Below are 9,018 nucleotides of genomic sequence, written 5' to 3'. Positions count from 1 at the left end.
GCAAGTATACTGGGCAGAACGAAGATTAGACCAATGTATCAGGCTCTCTATTGCCGATATGCAGAAAAATGAATCAATGATAATTGCAGCTGCTTATTTCTGGTCAGATACAACCAATACTTTTATGTTTGGACATGGCCCAGCTACTCCTACCCTTGCCGATGTCCACATGCTTACTGGCTTGGACATCTCAACTGCCGACGAAGGCTCCATCTATGGTAGAAAGCCTGAATATAGAGTGAATACCCGTAACATCGGCGGTTGGACAGGATATATTCAAGAATACCAGAAAACCGGGACACCTAGCCAGAGGGAACATGCCACATTCCTGAATATGTGGTTAGAAAAATTTATCTTCTGTGGTCGATCAGTAGGACCAACCAACGCCTTCCTCCCTGCAGCTGAACTTCTAGCTAATGGCGCAAGGTTTCCTCTCGGCCGATACCTTCTGAGCTCCACTTATCATCTTCTTCACCAAGTGTCTCAGAAGCTTCTGCTTGGCGAACCCATCGGCAACCTGGGAGGCCCGTGGTGGTTTATCAACATGTGGCTGAATGCCCATATGCACAAACGTTTGCAATGGGACTTTTTTGCTCAACAATTCCCACGAGAAATTGCTGAAGATTATGTGCTCGGGGATGATGAATCGGCAACACGCTCACCCCTCAATTTTGGTGAAGCCATAATCGTCCTCCCTGGAACAGAAGCCAACGAAGACCAAATCGGCAGATTCTTTCAAAGCTTCTATAATGGTCTCTCTCGTGATCATAGGGCCTGGGTACCTTATATCGACGAAGAAAACAGATTCCCCCTTCTTTTCAACTTTGCCGATGACACTCTGAATCAAGATAATGAGCTTATGATGGCTATCATCACTCCCAGGGCAATTCCAGTAAACACATTCGGCAGCGGGAAAAACACCAACATTACATATGAATTTTACAACCCATCGGCAGTATCCCGCCAATTGGCTTTTGGGCAACTGCCAATCAAACTCTGCTTTGCCGATGTGATCAAACCCAGGGAAACAATCACCTGCGGAACAGACTGGAACAAGGTAGTACAACTTTCTCCTGATGCCGATACCACAGATGTCGATATATCCACCTGGACACCAATATCTTTCATCACCGAGTCATACAAGCAATGGTGGCGAGAGTGGAAAGAGCAACTGTTCGCGACTTCTGTTCACACATATCGGCACATGATCGATTCTGAATATGCCATCCCTGACGACGCGGTAAATTTCCTTTGAACTCCCTTCTGCTTTTCCTTTCATTTATCAGTAACTGATTCCCTTGTAACAGGTTAATAACCCAGCACCATCGGTGAGCAAAAGTGGGAAACCCTTCAACCTCCGGCCTGTTTCCCCAACATCGCCGATCGGCTACAACGCTCCCACCTTAGCCGCTTTGACCCGCCAGAAGATTCTTACTAAGACCATCACTTCTAAGTCCAAATTGGCTACATCCAGGGCTACCCCATCGGCCGCTGCTACAACCTTGGTCAAAGCCTTTAAGGTAACAACCTTGTTTATTTTCACTTATGCCGATCACAAACTATATTAACCTTAATCATCAGGGGGTAAGAGCTGCTACGGGATCGTCATCGGCAATTCCGCCGATATCAAGCACCACTCCTTCAGAGGTAGCTTCTTGACTTTACATTTTATCTGTTAAATATCATATCTTACACTTGTTTTGCAGCAACAATTGGGTACATCGGCAAACGTACCAGATGCCCAAGCTTCACAATCAAGTGTCGATGCCCCCCAGCCAATCGTTGCCGATGTCCAAGCAAAGCGCAAAGCTTCAACAGATACTGAAGCACAGCCAAAACGACAAAGGTCTATGCCGATCCCTACATCCGCCCCAATGTCATCGGTCATCATACCTCAAGAGCCCACCACCGATGAAGTCATAGAGGATATCCCATCGGCAAGCTCAGCTGATCCACACGACATACTCCAGGTTGCTTCCTCCAGTCAAGCACAGGAAATTGCCTTGAAACAGGTAAACCGATTAACCTATCTGATTTTACAATACTCATACCTACCCCTGATTGATCTCCTTGTCTTTCTTTCAGGAACAAGATTCTCCGAACAGCCTATTTTCCTTTGCCATTGACATTTCTGACGACGATGGAGAGGAAACAAGTTCTTCCCTTGCACTGGGAACAATATCGGCAGAGACTAAATCCAAGTTGGAAACCCTCCTGAACTTGCTACAGCAAAGTACCGCCCAACTGGTAGATGACTCGGACCCCGCAAAGGCAATTTTCAAAACAATTCGTGGCCAGGTCCCTGCCGATGTTGAAGAAATACTCTTCCCAGCAGCTCACTTAGAAAGCCGTCAACTGCAATATCAACGGGCTGCTCAGCGCATTGCCGATAGAGCAGCTCAAGCTCAACTTAAAGGAGAGATGCTACAACTGAAACAAATCGCTGATGAGAAGCACAAGGGCATCGTCAACTTGCAGACTTCGGGTGCTGCACTTAAGCAGAAAATCTTGGATCTATCGGCAAGGAAGGCAGCTCTATTGGCTGAATTGAAAGAAATCGATGCAGCCTTAACTCATGCTCAACAAGAAGAAAGCCAGCTACCCAATGCCGTCAAAGCCCTTCAGCAAGAAAGAGATATCCAAGCTCGCAAAGCTTTAGCCATGAAGAAGAAACTCAAGCCTGTGGAGGGTGCTGCCGATGACGATATCAAAGAAATGGAAGAAGCCGACCAGATTCGCCTGCGTGCGATATTAGCTATCCAATCCTTGCTGAACGTGTAATCTTATTTATTGTATCGGCACTTTATAAGACATTGATACTCTTGCATAATTCCAGCCGATAGTACTGTTATCGGCACTTATACTCTTATGCATCTGTCCAGATACTAGGGTAATATTTCTTTAAATATTTTCCATTTAACGCTCTGGGAAACACAACCCCTTCGAGGGTTTCTAAAATATATGCATTACCAGGAATAGACTGATTTATCCGATATGGACCTTCCCAATTAGGAGACCACTTTCCAAACTTTGAACTTTTAGTCCCAATCGGTAAAATCAATTTCCAGACCAGATCTCCATCGGCAAACTCTTTTACTTTCACCTTCTTGTCATACCATCTAGCTACTCTTTTCTTATTTTCTTCAATACTAACTAAAGCCCTTAACCGATGACCCGCCACATCTTCCAACTCATCTTTCATAAGAGTATTATACTCATCGGCTGTCAGCTGATTTTGAGAACGTATTCGTCTAGAGCCAACCTTAATTTCCCAAGGCAACACTGCATCGTGTCCATATACTAACTGATAAGGCGTTACTTTGGTTGCACCATGGCATGACATCCGATATGACCACAAGGCTTCATTTAATACTGTATGCCACCTCCTAGGATTTTCTTCAATTTTGCGCTTAATGAGTTTGATGATCCCTTTGTTAGAAGCCTCAGCTTGACCATTAGCTTGAGCATAATATGGAGAAGAATTTAAAATTTTAATTCCCATACCCACAGCAAACTCATCAAATTCTCCTGATGTAAACATAGTGCCCTGATCGGTAGTGATAGTCTGAGGAATACCAAATCGGTAAACAATATGCTCTTTCACAAAATCAATCATATTGACCGATGTCACCTTTTTTAAAGGAATTGCCTCAACCCACTTTGTAAAATAATCGGTAGCAACCAGGATAAATTTATGTCCCTTACTCGATGGCGGATAAATCTGACCAATGAGATCAATAGCCCATCCCCGGAACGGCCATGGTTTGATTATAGGATTCATAGCCGACGCAGGCGCTCTTTGAATATTACCAAACCTTTGACACCCCTGGCATCCCTTAAAATATTTAAAACAATCTTCAAGAATAGTCGGCCAATAGTACCCATTCCTTCTGATCATCCATTTCATCTTGAAAGCCGATTGATGTGCCCCACATACTCCTTCATGAATTTCACCCATCAAGCTTTTCGATTCATCATTGTTAACACATCTGAGTAAAACTCCATCTATAGTTCGATAATATAATTCATCATCGAGGAGCACATATTTGGTAGCTTGGAACCTTATACGTCTCTCAACCTTTCTACCTGGATCCTTTAAATAATCGACAATCTCTTTCCTCCAGTCATCGGTATCAACTGCCGATGTTAGCACTTCCTGAATAGGCTGATACCCTGAAGCATGCTGAGCTAGTCGATTAGCTTCCTCATTATGCAATCGAGAGATATGTTCAAGACGAAAATCTCTAAATCCTTTCAATAATTGCAAACACCTTTCATAATACGAAATCAAGGCTTCACTTCGGCATTCATAACTTCCAGCCAATTGATTTATAACTAGCATAGAATCACCAAAGATTTCAACAACATCGGCACGTATCTCCTTCAGCAATTCTAACCCTTTTATCAAGGCTTGATATTCAGCTTGATTGTTTGTTGCTGTAGCAACAATCGGCAATGAAAACTCATACTTCTTCCCTTGAGGTGAAATTAACACAATGCCGATACCTGCTCCTTCACCACATGTGGACCCATCGAAGAAAAGTGTCCAGGGAGCAATCCCCAGAGAATCCACCGTGTTACAATGCTGAGTGACAAAATCAGCCATCACTTGCCCTTTAACTGCCTTAGTTGATTTGTAGCGTAGTTCAAATTCTGATAATGCTAAAATCCACTTGCCGATTCTACCACTTAATATCGGCATCGACAACATATACTTGACCACATCGTCTTTGCATATGACCGTACATTCGGCAGATAACAAATAATGCCTTAATTTGATACAAGAAAAGTATAAGCACAGACACAATTTCTCGATAGCCGAATACCTTGTCTCAGCATCCACTAATCTTCTGCTCAAATAATAAATAACACGTTCTTTCCCTTCAAATTCTTGAATAAGAGCTGAACCGATAACTGCATCATCAGCTGACAAATATAACCTGAAAGGCTTCCCATGTTGAGGTGGAACTAGCACTGGAGGATTTGATAAATATTTCTTAATTTCATCAAGGGCTAATTGCTGTTCAACTCCCCATACAAATTCCTGATCAGCTTTCAATCTAAGTAATGGGCTGAAAGCCTTGATCTTACCCGACAGATTAGATATGAATCTTCTAATGAAATTAATCTTACCGATCAAAGATTGTAATTCAGTCTTATTGGCAGGAGCAATCACCTTGTTAATTGCATCAATAGACTTCCTACTGATTTCAATGCCCCGCTGATGCACCATAAAACCCAAGAATTGTCCTGCCGATACACCGAATGCACATTTATTAGGATTCATCTTCAATCCATGCTTCCTTGTGCACTCTAGTATCTTTCGCAGATCGGCTAAATGTGCTGTGATATCTCCAGACTTAATTACTACATCATCAATGTAGATCTCCACTAATGTGCCGATGTACTCATGAAAAATAAAGTTCATAGCCCTTTGATAAGTAGCACCGGCATTTTTCAAACCAAACGTCATGACTATCCACTCGAACAACCCCACATGTCCTGGACATCTGAAAGCAGTCTTGGGAATATCCTCCTCAGCCATGAATATTTGATTGTAACCTGCATTACCATCCATGAAGCTAATAATTTGATGTCCAGCCGCAGCATCAATCAACAAATCAGCAATCGGCATTGGATAACCATCCATTGGTGTGGCTTTGTTGAGATTCCTGAAATCAATACAAACACGAAGTTTTCCATTTTTCTTATAAACAGGAACCACATTAGAGATCCACTCTGCGTATCGACATTGCCGAATAAACTTTGCTTCAATTAATTTAGTTATTTCGGCCTTAATGTCAGGAAGTACATTAGGGTTGCATCGGCGCGCTGGCTGCTGATGTGGCCGAAATCCAGATTTGATAGGTAACCGATGTTCAACTATCGATCGGTCTAATCCAGGCATCTCAGTATAATCCCAAGCAAAACAATCTTTATATTCTTTTAATAAATCTGTTACTCGCTGCTTACACTTGGAATCTAACTTAGCACTAATAAAAGTAGGTCTTGACCTATTACCATCACCAATATCTACTTCTACTAAATCATCTGCCGATGTGAACCCTTGACCTAATTTCCCATCATCGGCAAACCTATCCATTAAAACTCCTCTTCAGAACCGACTGCTTGGATCGGTGGAATTTCATAATCAGCAACTCTAAGGAACTCTTTTTCCCAAGCTTCTCCTGATATGCATTTAGTTCGCTCATAAGTATCTGATTCTGCCGATGCGATGATATAAGAAGAATCACCAGGGACGATCTCAATCTTATCCCCAATCCACTGTACGAGGCATTGATGCATTGTAGAAGGAACACAACAATTAGCATGAATCCAATCCCTCCCTAGAAGCAGATTATATGCACCCTTGCCGTTGATAACAAAGAACGTCGTTGGCAAGGTTTTGCTGCCGATGGTCAATTCCACGCACACTGCCCCTTTAGCCGGTGACACATTGCCTTCAAAATCTTTCAACATCATATCGGTTTTGGTCAAGTCTTGATCCCCCTTACCAAGTTTCCGATACATCACATAAGGCATAATATTAATCGCAGCCCCTCCATCAATAAGTACCTTAGACACAGGCTGCCCATCAACTCTGCCCTTCACAAATAAAGCCTTAAGATGCTGTCTCTCGTCATCGGTAGGTTTCTCAAAAACGGCCATCATTGGATCTAGTGTTAACTGAGCTACTTGATCAGAGAGAACAACTTCTTCCTCATTATCAGATAGTGCCAAAAACTCCATCGGCAACATGAATACCATATTAACATCTGCCGATGGACCCTTATTTTTGTGTTTTACCTGCCACTGCTGATGACCAGGCTTTTCATTGGAGGAATTTTCCTCCTGGTATAAATCCTCCTGACGCTCACGTTGCATCCTCCTCCTCTGCGTCTTTGTCAGACCCTCTGGGCACCATCGAGGAAACTTGGTTTTCCAAACCGGCTGATAACAAGTCCTAGTTAGTTCTACGCGACGTATATTAGGGTCCCTGTAGAATATCTCCTCATCGGGAACTCTTGCGTTTGCCATCTCCTCAAGCTCCTCTTGATTCCTTGGAAAATATCCAGCGCGTTTACCAAGCCTCTCATGTACACTAAGTCTGCCCCCCAGCCGATCATGCACTGATGCTCTGCCTCTGATCGGTTCGTTGATAGACAAACCCTGATTACCACGTTGAAACATCCTTTCTGAACGATTGACTCCGTAATAACCATTACACTCAGGGCAATTTTCAACAGTTGGCAATTTAATACCTTCTTCCCAGCAATGGATGAAGAACGGACATCTCCAATGATCTTTATGTCGATTCCACTCTTCCTGACGTCTCATTTCTTGCTGTTGCCGATATCGGTCATTACGTTGACGCCAACCCTCCTGCTGCCTTCGATGAGTAATCACAATGCCAGGTCGAGGAGGTTTTTTGGAACTACTGCTTTCCCCTAGCAAACCCTTACTCTTTGCATCATCGGTAGTTATCCGATGTTGGGGGTCTACTGACGCGTTTTTCTCAGCAGCTTCTGATGTCAATACCTTGGTCTTTCCTTTGGCATCCAACATATTTGCTGGAAAAGGGTGTTGATCAATTTTCATCGGCTTCTGGGTCTTGGAAGTACCAAACTTAATTCTCCCAGATTCAATAGCCGATTGTAACTGTTGCCTGAATACCTTGCACTCATTTGTACTGTGTGAAGTTGCATTGTGCCATTTGCAGTACAAAATCTTCTTCAACTCTTCTGCCGATGGAATCACGTGATTAGGTGACAGCTTAATTTGGCCCTCTTGAAGCAGAAGATCAAATATTTTATCGGCCTTGGTGATATCAAAGGTAAACTTTTCTGGCTCTTTTTGACCAAAGGGACATGATATCGGCTTTTTATTCTTAACCCACTCAGCTAAGCCGATAACTGGTTCTTCATCAGAGTCAGAATCTCCTACCTCTTCAACAAATGATACCTTTTTACTCCAGTTCTTTTTAGGTTCAAAAACCCTAGTGTCCTGATCAGAGATCCTTTGCACAAGATGACTGAGGCTTTCAAACTCCTGAGAAGCATATCTGTCCTTAAGATGTGGCAATAACCCCTGGAAAGCCAAATCGGCAAGCTGCCGATCATCCAGCACCAGGCTGTAGCACTTATTTTTTACATCTCGTAACCTTTGTACAAAGCTCTCTACCGATTCATCATTACGTTGTCTCAATTTTACTAAATCGGTAAGCTTCTTTTCATGGATTCCAGCAAAGAAATACTTGTGGAATTGTTTTTCTAGATCAACCCAGGTAATAATAGAATTTGGTGGCAATGAAATGAACCATGTAAATGCTGATCCAGACAAAGATGATGAAAATAATCGAACTCTTAACTCATCTCTGTTAGCTGCCTCTCCACATTGAATAATGAAGCGATTGACATGTTCCATTGTTGATGTATCATCTTGCCCAGAGAATTTAGTGAAATCCGGTACCTTGTACCGATTTGGGAGAGGAATTAAATCGTAAGCAGGAGGGTATGGAGTTCGATAAGAATAAGTATTGACCTTGGGCTTTATCCCAAACTGATCCTTCACAATTTCTGCTATCTTATCGGCCCAAAAAGCATCAGCCTCCTGCTGACGAACTGGTTGAATTTCTACAGGAGGTGCCTGCTGACATCCCTCCACATATCTTTGTAGCCCACGGTCTCCAGCAATCGGCATATTTGCCGCTACTTGTGGTCCATTAGCCTGTTGGAAAGGATTCATCGGCTGGACTGCCGATGCTTGATTCTGGAAACCAGCTTGCATATGACCTTGTTGAATCCCTGCAACCTGCTGATTTCGCTGAACTGTATGTTGAACAGGTAACTGTCCTGACCAATCATTATTAGAACTCATCGGTACAAAACTTACCGATGGCTGGTAATTTGCTGATATTGTTGGATAATTATAACCGGTTTGAGGTATGAACTGAACCCCAGTTTGACTCATAGCAGGGGCTTTCTGCTGCATCGGCAGTACGCTCGCCGATGGACTTGA

General features: G+C 43.0%; 1 long non-coding RNA gene across 1 annotated transcript; it reads left to right on the top strand.

The window, feature by feature from the left end:
• The first annotated feature begins 1,947 nt into the window (after positions 1-1,947).
• Positions 1,948-2,906, top strand: LOC136462863 (uncharacterized). Its single transcript, XR_010760835.1, has 2 exons — positions 1,948-2,012; positions 2,086-2,906. It is a non-coding gene; the product is annotated as an uncharacterized lncRNA (long non-coding RNA).
• The last annotated feature ends 6,112 nt before the right edge of the window (positions 2,907-9,018 follow it).

Source organism: Miscanthus floridulus, chromosome 7 (assembly GCF_019320115.1).
Source record: "Miscanthus floridulus cultivar M001 chromosome 7, ASM1932011v1, whole genome shotgun sequence".
NCBI lineage: Eukaryota > Viridiplantae > Streptophyta > Magnoliopsida > Poales > Poaceae > Miscanthus > Miscanthus floridulus.
Note: the sequence above shows the minus strand (reverse complement) of the source record. Positions and strands in the feature narration are given on the sequence as shown.